General features: G+C 41.7%; 1 long non-coding RNA gene across 2 annotated transcripts in view; it reads left to right on the top strand.

The window, feature by feature from the left end:
• The window catches only part of LOC142662828 (uncharacterized), a 28,370-nt gene extending 12,658 nt beyond the window's left edge, over positions 1-15,712 (top strand). Inside the window, exons 2-6 of one of the 2 annotated variants that reach the window (XR_012851005.1) lie at positions 1,668-1,739; positions 2,422-2,556; positions 13,963-14,022; positions 14,325-14,426; positions 15,605-15,712. This is a non-coding gene — a long non-coding RNA (uncharacterized LOC142662828). Of the gene's footprint in view, positions 1-1,667; positions 1,740-2,421; positions 2,557-4,497; positions 4,714-4,813; positions 6,102-13,962; positions 14,023-14,324; positions 14,427-15,604 lie in introns of those variants that run through there. The other variant, XR_012851006.1, reaches the window with a different exon arrangement.
• The last annotated feature ends 869 nt before the right edge of the window (positions 15,713-16,581 follow it).

The raw sequence follows: 16,581 nt of genomic DNA, 5'->3' as shown, positions 1-16,581 counted from the left end.
TGTATTGGGGCATCTGCAAAAGGACGTCTGGGAGGCATCTGAGGCACTAAAAGGGTAACTGGAAGGCAGACACTATGAGGGGAAAGTTGGAGCTGCAAAAGGCATTAAATTTGCTCTGGTGGGTGGTGTAGTACTTATTTTCCGCATTCAAATGGTAGCATGTAATTACACATCTCATTATATTTTCAGTCTTCTCTGGCCATTCCTTACAGAAAGTAAAAATTAACTTTTCTAATTAAGGACCATACCCGTCTCCTTCCTCCAAATGATCTTGTTCCTGGTTCCAGGGTCATCTTGTTAAATCCAGCCCTTATCTCAGCCCCAGTCATCCATGAACCCAGACCTGGCGCTGCATTGGTTGTTGACCTCCGGGAGGCATCTCGTCAGATATGTGAATCTAGAAAGTTCTGTAAATAAATGGTTAATAAGTTCTGGTAATTTATGGTTTGATTTCGGGAGCCTACAGCTTTATAGGCTTTCTCCAACATTGATCAGACTTGTTTTAATCATCATGGCTGCAGCGGTCACATGGAATGAAACGTCATCCCAGGAGGCCGGCCTGGACGAAGAAACACAGAATTCTGGCTAAGGCCTCACGCACACGGCCGCGGACTGTAAACTGGATTTGCGGTCTGTGCTCCCATTATAAAGTATAGGAGCACGATCCGTAAATTAAAAAAAATTCCTATATATGCGGGTCACTTCTACGGCCCAGACACCTTCACGTAAATATATGGAAAGGTGTGCGTGGGCCATAGGAAGTAATGGATCCGTATTTTGATCCGCAATTACGTATCCGTAATTGCGGATCAAAATTATAGTCGTGTGCATGAGGCCTAAGTATACGATATTCTGCCGCAAAAAAACGCAACATCTGCAATTTGTTGCGGGTTTTACATCCCCATCGCATTCAATAGGGAAAACCTGCAAGAAATAAGCAATTATACAAATGCAATTGACGTGCTGCGGACTAGAAAAACTGCACCGCAGGTCAATTTCTGAGCGGATTTTCTGATTATTGACAATGTGATTTTCTTTTTTTTTTTTTTTAAATCTAATCTATCTCTCACTGGTAAAATTAACCTAGCCTAAAAATTCTAGACTGTTCATGTCTTTGACAGTGGGCAAACGTACAAAATCAGCAAGGGATCAAATACTTATTTCCTTCACTGTATATATATTCTTATTTTTTTATTTTATTTTATTTATTTATTTCTTTTTCTGCATGTCATATTTGGCATGTCAGCTGAAAAAAAATAAATTCCAAAATCGATATGTTGACCCTTCCTGGTTTGCGTGAGATCACTTCTCATATTTCTGTATATACTATTAAAAACCTGGAGGCAGAAAACACAGGATCACTCCATTGAAATTAGGTGATAGAGACAGCGCAGCTCCTCCTCCCTCTCCCTGCACATGTCATAGAGCATGCTCACAACATTCTCCAATAGAAGTCAATGAGACTTTTTTTTTTTAGCAAGTTTCGGTATATATTTTTGATTTGTAAAACAAAAAAAGGTGATACATTCTTTTTAAGTTGCTGCATGTAGTTAATACATTTCATTTAATGGATGGAACTAAAAATGAAAGCCTATTTAAAAATGTTATTCTCAATCCTTCTCTAAATTGTGAATCAAATTTTGAAGCTGCTAAATTGATTTTAACAGGTCTAGTGGTTACCTAGACAGGAAGGCAAGAGGTGTCTGGTCAACATGAACTAAAACTGCATGCAGAATGAGGTAAATAGGGAGATAAATTGTGTGTAATAAAAAGTGTGTGGCATTATCTACGGGGGGGGGGGCTTTATCTATGGGGGGGCTTTATCTACGGGGGGGCTTTATCTAATGGGGGCTTTATCTACAAGGGGGGCTTTATCTACAGGGGGGCTTTATCTACAAGGGGGGCTTTATCTACAGGGGGGCTTTATCTACGGGGGGCTTTATTTACAGGGGGGCTATATACAGGGGTGGGCTATATCTACAGGGGGCTATATACAGGGGTGGGTTATCTATGGAGCACTATATACAGAGGTGGGCTATATCTACAGGGGGCTATATACAGGGGTGGGCTATCTGTGGAGCACTATATACAGGGGTGGACTATATGTGGAGCACTATATACAGGGGTGGACTATATGTGGAGCACTATCTACAGGGGTAGGGTATATCTACAGGGGGGCTATATACAGGGGTGGGCTATCTGTGGAGCACTATAGGGGAGCTATTTGTGGGACACTATATACAGGGGTGGGCTATTTGGAGTCACTATCTACAGGTGGCTCTATCTACAGGGGGCATGGTGTGTGTGTGTGTGTGTGGGACATGGTGTATGGTGCTATTATAATTAGAGGTGCAGTGTATGGCGCTATTATATTTAGGGGCGTAGTGTGTGGTATAATGAGAACTTTATCTTTATTTATAGGTGTAGGAATGTTGGAAAAGTGCGAAGCTGAAGACATCTGAGCGGCAAACTGCAGAAATGGGCTGTGATCGGGAAAAGTCATCATAGAGGCCTGGACCGGATGGAGAGAAAGAACTAGAATCTGAGACGTCACCGGTGAGTCACCTAATGTAAATGTTTATTCTGCCTCTAATCAGCACTGTAGTCACTGTATGATCTGCAGCAAGATGATGGGTAGTATGATTATGATATGATTTATTTTTTGTGAAACAGCATCTCCCAGCATATCCTTACCATTGTTCGGGCCATGCTGGGAGCTGTAGTTTTACGCCGTACATACCCATACGGCAGGGGTTGCACTAAATTGAGCAGTATTTGTGCTGGTGCTGTATTTATGTACTGAGCTTGGTTCTGGTGCTGTGTCTAGAACCATATTGCTTGTAAAATGTGCAAATGTTTTTATGCTCGAGTTACATAAAAAGAAATGTGGAAAAGAAATTGATTGGTAGAGAAAACAAACACGGTGAGGGGGAAGGAGATGTCGGGAAAGAAGTTGGGGGGGGCGCCAATCTGAATCTTTGCCCCGGGTGCTGGAGAACCTAGCTATGCCTCTGTGGCAGCATATTCAGCGGACAGATCCACAGGTCACACATGTGTTTCTTTAAGTGGGTGCTCTGGATGAATGACCAGCAAACCAGCTGTGACCTTTCTCAAGTATAGGAAATGAAGTCCTCTTGCCATCCTCAGTTTGGCAGGGCAGAACATTACAAATTGAAGTTTCAAGTTTCATAAATGAAACAAACTGAGCATATCCCCTTTGTATCTTAACTTATAAAACAAATGGACATATTCTTTCTTGGTCTCCATTGCAGGCAGAGCAGTGGGAGAAGTTTTTGTCTCCGAGCTAGAGACAAAGCATTAGAAGCACTGCACTTTCCTCATAGCTATGGCCAGGGGCATAGCTAAAGGTGCAAAAGTTCTTCTTTGCTTCCCATTTTTCATAACTAGCCAGGTACAACATAGCAGCAGCAGGCTAGCATTACCTGGGTGGGAAGGCCCACTGCTTTTGTGCTTTCCCAACCTAATAATACCAGCCTGCAGCCGCCCCCGGTTCACGACCATCACTACAGATAGTCGGGTACTGGATCGTACCCAGCTCATCCCGGGACCCCTGGTGGCGGTAAGTACTGGGGTAATAATGAGGATTAGTTTCAGCCTCTGCACCAGCTAACCCTAAGCCCCACCTTAGTAATGGACACGGTCAATCAGCCAGCGGCCATTATTAAGACAGTAGAAATAAAGTTTAAAAAAAATACAAATACACAGAAAAAATATTTTATTTAAATTTAAAAAAAAACACCCAACCCTCGTTAACCATTTTATTGAGAATTAAAAAAAAGCCGTCATTGAAGTAGTCTCCTGCTCCCATGATAACCCATCGGGGGCAATGAAGTTACAAAGGGCGCCCCCTCTGTCTAAAGGCTTAGATGGCGCAGTCGCTATTGACCGCAGAATATAAGCAGTTAAACGGCCGGGGTCAGAGTTATCTCGTTAGAGCGAGGTGTCAGTTGTAATATACTGTGTAATATACTGTGTATGGAATTGGCACAGCCCGCACCATACTCCCCCTCCCCACTATGCTGTACATGTAGGTTAAATGTCAGGAAGAAATCAGCACGGGAAGCCTCGTTTCGGCATACATTGTATGTAGCATTATATACAGCATTGAATATAGCATTCGAATGAATGTCAATCAATATGATGCATGGACGCGCTGGGTCCGCCAGCTCAGGAGCCAATTTTATAGAGCAACTCTTTTTCTGGCACATAGAGGAGAGTCCTGAGTGGGGGAATCCATCTATGACATCACTGTGTACTAATAGGACTTATGGACGGGGTTGTTGTTGTGAGACAGCCCCTTTAAAGTTTTCTTTTCAGTCAGAAAGTCCTTTAATGAATATCCATCAACAAATTATAAGTATGATTGAATTTTTGGAAGTTCCCGGAGGTTGTTGGCATGGGCATACCTTTGATAGTGGAAGCCCAGCAAAGGTTGGCCCCATCCTTTTACCTCATGAGTGCTGTGATCCTCCACAGGGCTTCACCTTGCATCACAATGTTAGAAAACAATACAGATGAATCAGCCTGAAGGCCATAGCGGCTGGCCCCTCTCAAAAGATGAGACGATAAGGCAAAGACAAGTGCTGGGCCCTTGTGTCGTGGGATGGAGGAGATGGTGTGGGGACATGAAGCCAACCCAGGCCCCATGTAGAGTTTTGTTATGGGGCCTTCTCTCCTCAACGTATACCCCTGGTAGGTGTCCTGTCATATTTCCAGCCCGCTCATCCCTCTCGAATTATTCGGCCAGTCTGTTATTAATGAAATCAAATGATTTTTCTGATGTTTCTCCCAGGATCACGCCGAGACATTGTGATGAATAGACCCCTGAAGTGACATAGAATTTTAGCGTATATACCGTATCTCAAGGGAGTCTAATGCAAATTTTGAAGGGTAGAAGTTGAAACCTACAGGTTCTCAATGTTTTCAGCACTCCAGAAGACACCTTACTATCAGCAGTTGTTTAGTCAGACAGATCATCTAAAGCTCATCAGATCCTGACTCAACTCTTTGGACTGTGATTTCTACCAAAAGAATGTGATGTCAGTGCACCAGGAGGTAACGGATTCCCCCAAGACTATACATGAAGGTGTTTCCCTAGTCAACCGACACTATGGAGCTTGAGATTTATGCCACAGACAAGATAAGTTATGATGTGGGATTGATAAGGTCGGGATGTTAATCTGCTGAGAGGTTTCTAGAAGCCTCAGATGTATGATACACTTCAGTTTTCATGTTCCTCAATACCAGAGAATGTCATCGCTGTGTATCAGACATAGACAAGCTGTCTCTAGGTAGAGTGGGAATGCATTTTCCACTGTCTTACCCGTCTGTAGAGAATGTCATATTGCAGAATCATTCATTGAGGCTAGAATGTGGTGACTGCATTTCTTTAGCTATTGGATGGGATTGCCAGCATTAGAAAAACATGGCTGCGAGCTCAGCTGCAATACCACACAAAACCTGTGGATAGGCGTGGCACTGTTTTTGGAAGAAAGCAGGCATTTTTCTAATCTCGATCAACCCTTTTTATAGCCAAAAACTTCATCCACCACCTTCCAGCCTCAATAAACTTCCCTTTTTATTGCTAGAGAGAAACATTTGACCCAAGCTGTCCTTCTATAACAGTAATGATTCTGGTTCTCGGGTCTGGAATCCAATAGGCGAGGTAACAACACAGTTCACAATATTAGTCAGTGGTAATGCAGAGTTCGTAGCACTTGTAGGAGTTGCACTTAAACAAGTAGTACTTTGAGATGTGGTACTTCAAGGAGTTGTAGAGCGGCAAGCTGGAATAAGGAATACCGTAATTGGCAAACCTGGGGAGTGGACTCTAAGGGATGCCATGGTCTTTACCCAACAAGAATAAATATCACTGAGAAATAGGTTAAATAGTTCCACTATAAAAGAACTGAATCAATGAAAACGTGGTGGTAAAATTGATATTTGTTGTGAACATAAAATGTAACTTTTATTAGATATATGCTAAAAAATAAAGTGGCATTCTGGGTGACCAGTGACAGATATTTAGTCACATGTGATATGCATCCAGTATCTAACACAATTGGTAGGTACACAAACTTCAGCTAGTGCAAATGATAATTCAATATCGCACTAGGATCATGCATTGTATTCTGTGTGTTGAGGACTGGTAGAGTGTGAATCCTACACTAGGAAGGATATGTCACCCTTCCTCTTGATACAATGTTGCACTCTTCACTGTTGTATTTACCTAAACATAGCTAGATACATTGTATCTACATATTCAGATACTTTGTAGGCATGTCTGCTCTACTATGCTAATACCCTAAATACAAATGGAAACAACGCATGCAGATTGTTTAGTAGTAAGTGAGCATATTACTCACTATACTTGGTCACAACTAGATATATTGTATTCCACAACAGATGAGTAAATTATCTCTACGCGTTTCCCCCCCATTGTGGTTAGAGAGGGTTCATCAGGAGAACTAAATGCAATGATAGAACCAAGCAGTGACAACTGCTAATTGACTGCTGAGATGATAAGTAGTGCAAACTGCTGAGCTCGAGCCCCAATGATGGGCTCAAGCTCTATCATTCAAAGCCACGTGATGCGGCGAGAACGCCGGCTATTTAAAGACTTAGCCATACCCCTCCGCATGTCATCGCCTACGTCGTTAGGTCTATGATAGGCCTAACGAACTGTGGGCGTCTATGTCAGTGACACATCTAGACGGTGTGCCTGTCCTCATGGCAGCAAGACGCTGACAACGATCCATGTAAGCGACATACAAGGGCCAGCACCAGTAATTCAAATAGGAAAATACCAAATTTAGGAAGTGTGTGATCAGTGCGGTCACTGTGTCCAATGATTATATGTCTACCTCCTGGTAATAGCCTCGTGCATGTCTGCAGAATATGCAGTTATGATAACCTTACCACAAAGAGTGGTAAATCTAAGAAGGGTTAGTTAGACATTTCCTACAAAACTCACACACGTTGGTCTCCAATCCCATGCTAATATCCATATGCGAATTGGACTGGCCAATACTATGGTGACTTAATATCTTGAAACATCTCTCCCGACACAGTATCATCGCACCAATGCCCACAAAACATCAAATAAATGATGATCCGGGAATGGGCCAACATTTAAGGAGGTACCATATGAGTAGAAGGGTATCCTTACCTACTCAATAAACGGAGCAAAGGAAATCGAGTTGTTCAGTCCCATTGGTTTCACACATTTAAGTCTGAACGTCCATTGGGCTTCCTTACATAGCAAATAATTATCCACGTCACCCCCCCTCGGAGAGGGGCGCACACTCTCAATACCTTGAAATTTCAAACAACTGGCATGGTATTGCCACCCGTGTTTAGCTAGGGGCGATCTACCCCGCTCATAACGTTGCACACATGATCCAAAATACGTCACCTAAATTGGCAGATGGTCTTACCTACGTAGTTGGTGGAGAAGGACATGTGACCAGATATACAATGCCAGGGGTCTTACAAATAATGAAATCTTGATTATCATATTCTATCCCAGTGGTAGTACTTTTAATTGTTTTACTTACACTTATAAATCTGTATAAATCTACAGAATCCCTACAAGAGATTGTACACTTTGCTTCAGAGGAAATACCAGGTCGCAGTTCCCAAGATAGTCCCCAAATGACGGGTAGGTTGCAGGTGAAATTATTCAACGGAGAAAGAGTGCAACCGTGGTCAGAAGTATGCATAATCCGGTACACAGGAGAAAGAGATCAGTCATAGTAAGACATATGCAAAGTACGGTACACAGGAGCAAGATATTAGCCATGGTCAGACGTTTGCAGAGTATCGTACATAGTAGTGAGAAATCAGACATGCAGAGTACAGAACAGAGCAGTGAGAGATCAGCCATGGTCAGACAAATTCCAAGTTTGGGACACAGGAGCAAGGGATCAAACGTGGTCAAACATAAGCAGAGTTCGGTACACAGGGGAGGAATAGTGGTTAAGCACAGGCAAGATGGATAATTAGGAAGCCATAATAATTAGGCACAGTAAGTACACAGGCACAGTAAGTACAAAGCTGTGGGTAAATGAATGACAGTAATTACTGTGCTTGGCCACATGGCAGGTGCAATCCATAACTAATCACCAAGAGCAGCAAACACATGGTTGGAACAAAGCAAGAACAAGCAAGACTCTCTGCATCAGAGTAGTTAAAGCTGCAAGACTGGAGAGTCCAGAGTTCGAGTCCAGGAAGTTCAGTTCTTGATAATAAAAGAGTATATGTGGTGTCTGGCTCTAGCTTCAATGTGATGTTCTGATCAATGGTTATTCTACCTTGATTCCACTTCTAAGGCTAGGATAACACACAGTTTTTAGCTGAGGTTTTTTAGCCAAACATAGGAGTGGATACAAAAGAAAGGAGATACATAAGTCTTTTATTTATTCCTAACTTTCCTTTTGGATCCACTTGACCCAAAAATTGCCACAAAAACTGCATCAAAACTGTGTGTGTGATCCTAGCTTGATACTGGTTGTGTACATCACTTCTAGGTTTCGCAATGATTATGAATTCTAACTCCCTCTCCTAGTCATATCTCATGTTTTTGAAGCTAATTCATACAGATTCCAGTTCCCAACCTAAAACTGCCACTGACTGGAGAGTATTGAAGGCTGAAACCTGGGAAACAATATGTGACAAAATCCATTCTTCGTTGCATTTATTAGACTCCATGCTACAAAATGACTCCTGAGTTCTTGACATTTGCATATATGATGAATGGTGATGTTTTTTTTATGTGAATCTAGTGTTACTGTAAGAGATCAATGCACCCCCTTCCATCAAACCATTGTTTCATAAGTTCATGGCCATGTTATTGGTGCAATCCTAATTCAGTGCAGTTTTAGGGACATGTGAAACGCGACACATCACATTCTTTGTTAGAGTAACGCAAGGCCTCATCTGGACAGCTTCCTTTAGGTATGCAGTACAAAGACTTTGTATACTCTGTAGAATAAAATTTCAATTAAATAATGTCAAATTCTCTTACCATTTTACTTATGGCATTTCATCAAAACTCCTCTGAGTAATGTAGGGGTAAGCGAAAGAATGTTTTAACATTTGCAACTGATTAAACATTTAAGCAAAAGATTTGCAAGAGAAACAGGAGGTGACGTTACCATGCAATGGAATCAAAAAGTTAAAGGAACTTTCTGGGATAATCCTTAGGATACGCCACCAATGTGTGATCAGTGGTGGTTCAGCCCTATGAAGAAATAACAGGGAATACACTTTAGCGAGGACATGTCCACATGCTCTAGAACCCTTTCTTAGAACTCTGTGTTACTTCGTTCCTCTGTTATTCCACTGTAAATATATGAATAAATTGATAACTGGTGCCTACCATTCCACTTGTCATTAGGATGTGGCCCTACACAGTCTAACACTTTCCAATCAGTTCTAAAAGTGTTTGACTGTGTAGGGACACACCCATTTGACAAAGGGAATGGTAGCGCTCAGTTGTCATATTATCCAGACATGTCCATGAGGAATAACAGAGGATAATATGACAACTTAGCGCTACCATTCCCTTTGTCAAATGCAGAATTTTAAGTAAATATGTTCCAAAATCTGAGTTCATGGAGAATGCAATTCTTTACTAAAAAAGACATGTCAGGAGAGAGGGATTTATCAAAAATGTCTCTGAGAATAAAATGTTATGCCCATAAGAACCAATCAGTGTTCAGCTTTTAATAATCTAAATTGCCTTTAAGAAAATAAAACAAAGACCTTTTTTTCTCAGAGACATTTTAGATACAAATGAAGTGAAGTTCAAATGGGTTATTCCACAAAACAAATTTACCACCTATTTACAGACCCACTGCTGGAACCGCCATGATCAATAGAAAAGTTTGAATGGAACGGCGGCCAAGCACATGCATTGTCGTTCTATTCAAAGTCTATGGGACTGACGAAAACAGCCGAGCTATGGGGCCCCCAGATATCGTAGATTTATTTGGATAGGTGATTAATTTGTGCATATTCATAGAAATGGGTTGTCTGTGTAATGCAGGACAGAACAGGTCCTCCAGAGTGAGAGACGCTCTTTGTAACCACGCTACCCTCTGGCCAAGTGATGAGGATCCTGAACAGGGGAACCCCATCTATTACCTCAGAATTTCCTAATAGGTTATATGAAAATGGGTTTTCTAAACTGAACCTCAATGGTATAAAATCTTTGAAGTATTTTTTTCTATGTAATGTGTCTGTTTTCCCATCCTAAACATTTTTCTAATGTTATTAAAAAATGTATTAATTTTAGCACTGCAGCTTCTATGTATCCACTATACATAGAAACTGCATAAGGCAACTACAAGCCGAATCCGTCAGTCAGATGGACTGACGGCTAGGTTGACATCGACTCCTGTGTGCCCCTGACACACAATCTATCCATAATATCGATTAAATTTAAGTTAATCAATGTAGATTTGATTGGTATTAGGGTGGGATTGTGTGTCAGAGGCCCACAGGAGCCACTGTAAGTCGATCCCTCAGTCTAATTCAGAATTGTGATGTGAGGGTCCCTCCCAGTAGTACATACTGGAAGTATGTACAGGATGCTGCTGCCCTAACTAGCTCTCATATACAAGCACATCTTTATTCCTGTATTGCTTTACACGTTTACAGCCCATAAAGGATCTTTTCTCCCTTGTCCTGACAGACACTAATGCTGAGGGGCATGTGATTTCCTCCGACCCTTCCCACTGCAGAGTGTCCATGGTTTATGTGAGGGTCCCTCCCAGTAGTACATACTGGAAGTATGTACAGGATGCTGCTGCCCTAACTAGCTCTCATATACAAGCACATCTTTATTCCTGTATTGCTTTACACGTTTACAGCCCATAAAGGATCTTTTCTCCCTTGTCCTGACAGACACTGATGCTGAGGGGCATGTGATTTCCTCCGACCCTTCCCACTGCAGAGTGTCCATGGTTTATCTCCATTCTCAATACACAGTTAGCCTTTGTGATTCTCCCTCCCTCACCCTGTACTTTCCTCCCTATCTACACCCTGATACAGTTTAGGCTGTGTTCATATACAGGGCCGGCTCCAGGTTTATGTGGTCCCTTGGGCGAAACAGACTTAGTGGGCCCCTTTCGCAGCAGCAGTACAATGGCAGAAAACGTTGTGCCCCATATAGAAGTTAGGCCCTGTTTATGCCCCCATTTTGCGCCCTCATATATTTAGTGCCCTCTGTAGATAGTGCCACAGTGCCCCCTGTAGATTTCTGCCACACAGTCCCCACCTAGGTAGTTCCACACAGATCCCATTCCAGGTAGCACCACACAGATCCCCTAGTACCACAAAGCCCCCTCCCTGATAATGCTACACAGCCCCCTCCCTGGTAGTGCCACACAGCCCCACTCCCTGGTGGGGCCACACACCCCCCATCCTTGTAGATAGCGCCATTGGGGCTCCCTCTGGGAGTGGAATGCCCAGCCAGAGCATTGCCGATGCTCTGGCTGGGGATTCCTCTCCAGGAGGAGCGCGATGTCACTGTCCATGTATGCGTAGTGACGTCAGGGGCTTCTTCAGGAGCGGAATCCCTGGCCAGAGCGGAGGCAAAGCTCTGGCTGGGAATTCAGCTCCAGGAGGTGCCACTGAATTCACTATATAGGAATGAATAGTTTGTTGTGGTTTTTCAATGCAGTTGGCCACTGCGTATACTGCGCAGTGTACATTTTTTTTAAACATGTGGACCTGTAGATGATGTATACCCCCGTATGGATCGGGAGATTTTCCTGGCATATATGGCGGATGTAGACACTAAACATGATGTGTACATACAGTATATATATATATATATATATATATATATATATATATATATATATATATATGTATATATACATATACATGTAATGACAGGGATATGGAAACAGACAAGTGAGCCCTAATCTACCCGCCACTCAGTCCCTGCCTACTTGCAACGACCCGCCCTAGGCGACGGGGTACAACTGGGCGACGGTCCCTACACTCAGTAAGTGCACGACAGACAACAGATAAGGAAACACAGAACAAAGGGAAACAGGGCGGTAGCCCACGGAAACACCGTGAGCAACAAGAGTAGTAAACGAACCGAGTCAGACCAGGAGAGTACGAGGTGCCAAACGCAGAGCAGGAGAGTAGTGAACGAGCCGAGTCAAACCAGGAGTGTACGAGGTACCAAACGCAGAGCAGAAGAGTAGTCAGTAAGCCAGGGACAAGTAGTTCAAGAAGCTGCAGCAGGGCCAGGAAACCAACAGAGAAGAATCACAAGCAAGGAGGAACAGGAAAGGCAGGTATAAATAGACGGAGGGCGGGAGCTAGCTCCGTCTGGCCAGGCTGTGATAGGCTCTCCCACTCCTAAGCCTGCCATCCTGAGTGGTGGAAGATAGAGTCAGTCTCACAGACATAGAAGCAGGTGCAGACTGATTACCTATGGGCGTGGATACAGAAGCTGTGCCTGGCAGATCCTTAACAATACATATATATATATATATATAGGTATCCTGCTAGATCCTTATGTGCTGTCTTATACTTACACATTAACAATACTGAAGTGTTTAGACAGTGAATAGACATTCCACAGGATGTCTATTCACAATCCCTGCACTTTGCTACTCTGTCTGTGGTAGTTACAGCAGAGGAAGCGTGATCTCGCGAGATCTCGCTGTAAATTACAGTTTACAATGAGATCACACTTCCTCTGCTGTAACTACCATAGAAACAGTAACGAAGTGCAGAGATTGTGAATAGACAAATAGACATCCCGTGGAATGTCTATTCACTGTCTAAACACTTCAGTATTGTTAATGTGTAAGTATAAGACAGCACATAAGGATCTAGCAGCATCCCTATGCGCTGAGTAAATGAATGGAGAGAAGTGCATGATGCTGATTGGTCAGCGTCATACACTCCCCTGTACAACGCCCTCTTGGTCTAAAGTAAAAATACGCCCACTTGGGCATTAAACAACTCATTAGCATAAATCTAAATTCACTAATAAAGTGGTAAAAATAGATCGTTTTTTTAAATAAAAAGCATTACTGTCACCTACATTATAGCGCCGATCTCCTTATGTAGGAGATAGGGTACTTATAATGGGGTGACAGAGCCTCTTTAACCATTAGCCCAATTGTGATGTCAATTGTGAGGCCAGGGTTGATGAACCCAGGACAAAGGGAGCTCTACTGATCACAGTGAATTAGGGGCTAAATGGCTGGGATCTAAATTTTCTCTAATCCCGAACGTTAGTGCTGGAGTGTGACTGTTAATTACAGCTCCTCCTAGTGATAGCGCAGGCACAATTGCTGTACGACATTGTGCAGGAATTACTTCAACATCATTGGACATTAAAGGGTTAAAAATATAACAGTGTAAATGTTTTTGATTTCAATTGGGTAATTATAACAAGTATTGGGTATTTGATTCACAAGCTTAAGATCCTATGGTTGTCCCAATTTCTCATTTAAGGAATGTCATCGATGTAGAGGAGCCTACCGATAGCTGTTCATGCAGGGTTTGAAATGTTAACCTGATGTGCATGTGGAAGAGAGATGGAAGGTGATAACTAAGAGATGAAAACACTTTCCTCTAGCAGTTATCTTACGTGTATGTTCAGTTTTAGTTGTAAAATTTCAATTTGGAAAATGTGGGGATTCCTAAGTGGTGAAGATTTCATCATTATTAAAATTTATTTTACCCTGTATTTCCTCCCTGTTGAGATAGGGGCACGATGATTTGATAATGCTGTTTCCAGACACCTTAAAACGTATGTGTACTTTAATGTTAGTATACTAACAAGAAAAGGGAAGTGGTATTTCATCAATAATGTCTTCCTCCATTTACTTACAGCCGTAGGCAATTTTAATTTTGCCCCTTCTCGGATTATGACCTCATTACCTATATCAATTTTATTATCAGGAACCAAAAGACTCCTTACTTTGATAGGACTGCTGACAAGAAGTCTGGCCTGCTTATGAAGTAAGTCTGTGAGGGAATTCACTGTCAGTTACAAAATGTAAATATTTCCAGATGATATTAATAGTAAATGTCTTCCTAGCTAGTCATGGTTGGTCAGCAGAACTTAATTCCAGCTCCTCACCGTTACCTCAACAAGCCACAAATCATAAATATTGGGGCTAATAACATTTAATCCTCCAGCACATATATCAGTTTTCTTTTATCTCAAGTCTACTTCATGTTTTTTGTCTGTCTAACTTTAGAAAACAATAAATTATTGGGTTCTATAAAAAAAAAGACTTTTTATCTGTCTTTGTCCAAAGATTTCCAGAAACATGAAGATTTGTGAGGAGCTGGCGTCAGCACCAGGCAATCTTGGGCAGGTGCCAGGGCCTACTGAGCTGGTGGGGCCCATGAAAATCCGGGTAAACACGCTCTACATTTGTGAAGTCAATGGTGGGATAGACAGGGGGTCCTATTATACTCAAAGATCCACATACACCTGTAGATGGCCCTGGTAAAGAGGCATGAAATGTCAACTAAGACTTTGACACTTACCATTTTATTAAAGGTCAGACAATCAATTTTTGGTTCATTTAGAATTGAGAAATCGGGCAGAAGAATTACATGGAAGTATAAATATGATGGTGAGTGAAAATGAAAACACTTAGGATGATCACAGATGTAGAAAGGTTGGTTAAAAATGATAAATTATCCAATTTATTTCTTCATCTGTGCAAAATGGTTTGAAAATAAATGAAACAATTAAGACTAACCAGGTTCAATGGCAGATTCTCCTGTTCAACAATTATCCCATTAGATAACAATGGGCAAATCACATGAAAAGTGCAATGCTGTATGTATTTAGCTCCATCTAGCGGCAGCTGCAGGCAAACCGAATCTTATTTAATTCTGCATCTATACAGGGTATTTGGAATTTAGAAAAAAACTAAGCTGCCACCGCTATAAAGATATATTAAAGAACTAACCAGCAAAAAATGTTAGACCTTAAAAACGACTTTAAAGTGAATCTCCACATTAAATCATCATGTCGTCTTTAGGGTCCACAATTCTGTGTTGATTAATTTCCGAATATATTCTTTATAGCAACCGGAGCTTGGTTTTCTGATACTGAGCTTCAATTCCCCTCTATGCATATAGGTTTTAAAGATAATATGCTGGCTACCTTCAGCCATCACTAGTGGGAATCTAGGAGCTTACTTCATATTGTTTTATTATTGAGTTTTATGAGTTCAGTATGCAGTAAGCTCTTCAACTCCCCCTAGTGGTGGCCGCAGGTAGCCAGCATGTTATCTTTTAAATCTATGCTATACAGAGGATTTAGAGTTCTGTATAAGAAAAACAAATCTCCAGCCGTGATAAAGATATATAAAGAAATGAAACAGCGCAGAATTTTTTCAGGTGTTCAAGCATGGACAAAAAAAAAAGATGTTCAAGTGTGAACATGCATTTTAAGTATGGAATTCTGCTATAATTCTACGTGATGACCATTATATAAAAAAAATTATCTTGCTCTTATAGCTAATTCAGACACTGATGTAACATTCTTCTTTTATATAGACTCATTCATTTCATGTTTCAGGTTATGTTGGGGCTGCTGTCTTGTTCTGAGCAGAATTTACTATGAATTTTCATCATCTCAGCAGGGAGACAGAGATCGCAGTGTTTTCTCAGGTCATCCAGTATTCATATCCACATTATTTTAATAAATGAAAGCGTGTCTTGTCCAAAATGATAAAAACCAGGAGAAAGCGCACATGTGCTCTGCGTAATTTGTACTCGGGGTGATCGGTAGAGGGAGGATGGTGTATAGCTTTTTTGTACCGCAAATATCATTGGGTGAAGCCAAACAAAACCTAAACATATTTCAATGTGACAGACAATCATTAAAAGGTTGTATGCGTTAGAAAACCCTTTTTAAACATCATATTAGATAATTCGGAGTTAATAGAGCGGAGTCCCCCCTTCTGAACTCCTCTCTTTTAGTACAGCTACCTATCCATACATTACACAGAAAGTAATGGAACATTGCATCCTTTTATTTGACTTCTTGCATACTTTTCCTAAATGGCAATACATTTACTGTGGTAGCTTTCTCTGCTTACATCGGACATTGGGTGGAAATCATTACATACAGAAAATAATTAACTTTATTGTCACGGCTCTGGGGTGGGGGTATGTGGACCCACTAGGCTGCTCTGCCGTAGTGGAGTAGCGGCTGGCCAAACTACAGTCAATGAAAGTCTTTAGAACTAGAGTACCTGTATGGAAATTCTGACAGACACGTGGCGTAGCAGACTCCTTGGCACAGATGGCACTTGTCAGATGATACTTGGCGTGGCAGATGACATTGGTGTGGCACAGAGGATGAACGCGACTCCAACACTAGACTTCACTCAGGAACAAACACAATTACTGGATACGGGATACAGGAAACAGGATACAACTAAGGGACCATTTGATAAACGAACATGGGTAGACACAACAATTCACAGGCAAGGAGAGGAAGAGCAGAGCCATTTTTATAGTCCAGGTTGTAAAGGGATTGACTGTGGAACT

Source organism: Rhinoderma darwinii, chromosome 1 (genome assembly GCF_050947455.1).
Source record: "Rhinoderma darwinii isolate aRhiDar2 chromosome 1, aRhiDar2.hap1, whole genome shotgun sequence".
NCBI lineage: Eukaryota > Metazoa > Chordata > Amphibia > Anura > Rhinodermatidae > Rhinoderma > Rhinoderma darwinii.
Note: the sequence above shows the minus strand (reverse complement) of the source record. Positions and strands in the feature narration are given on the sequence as shown.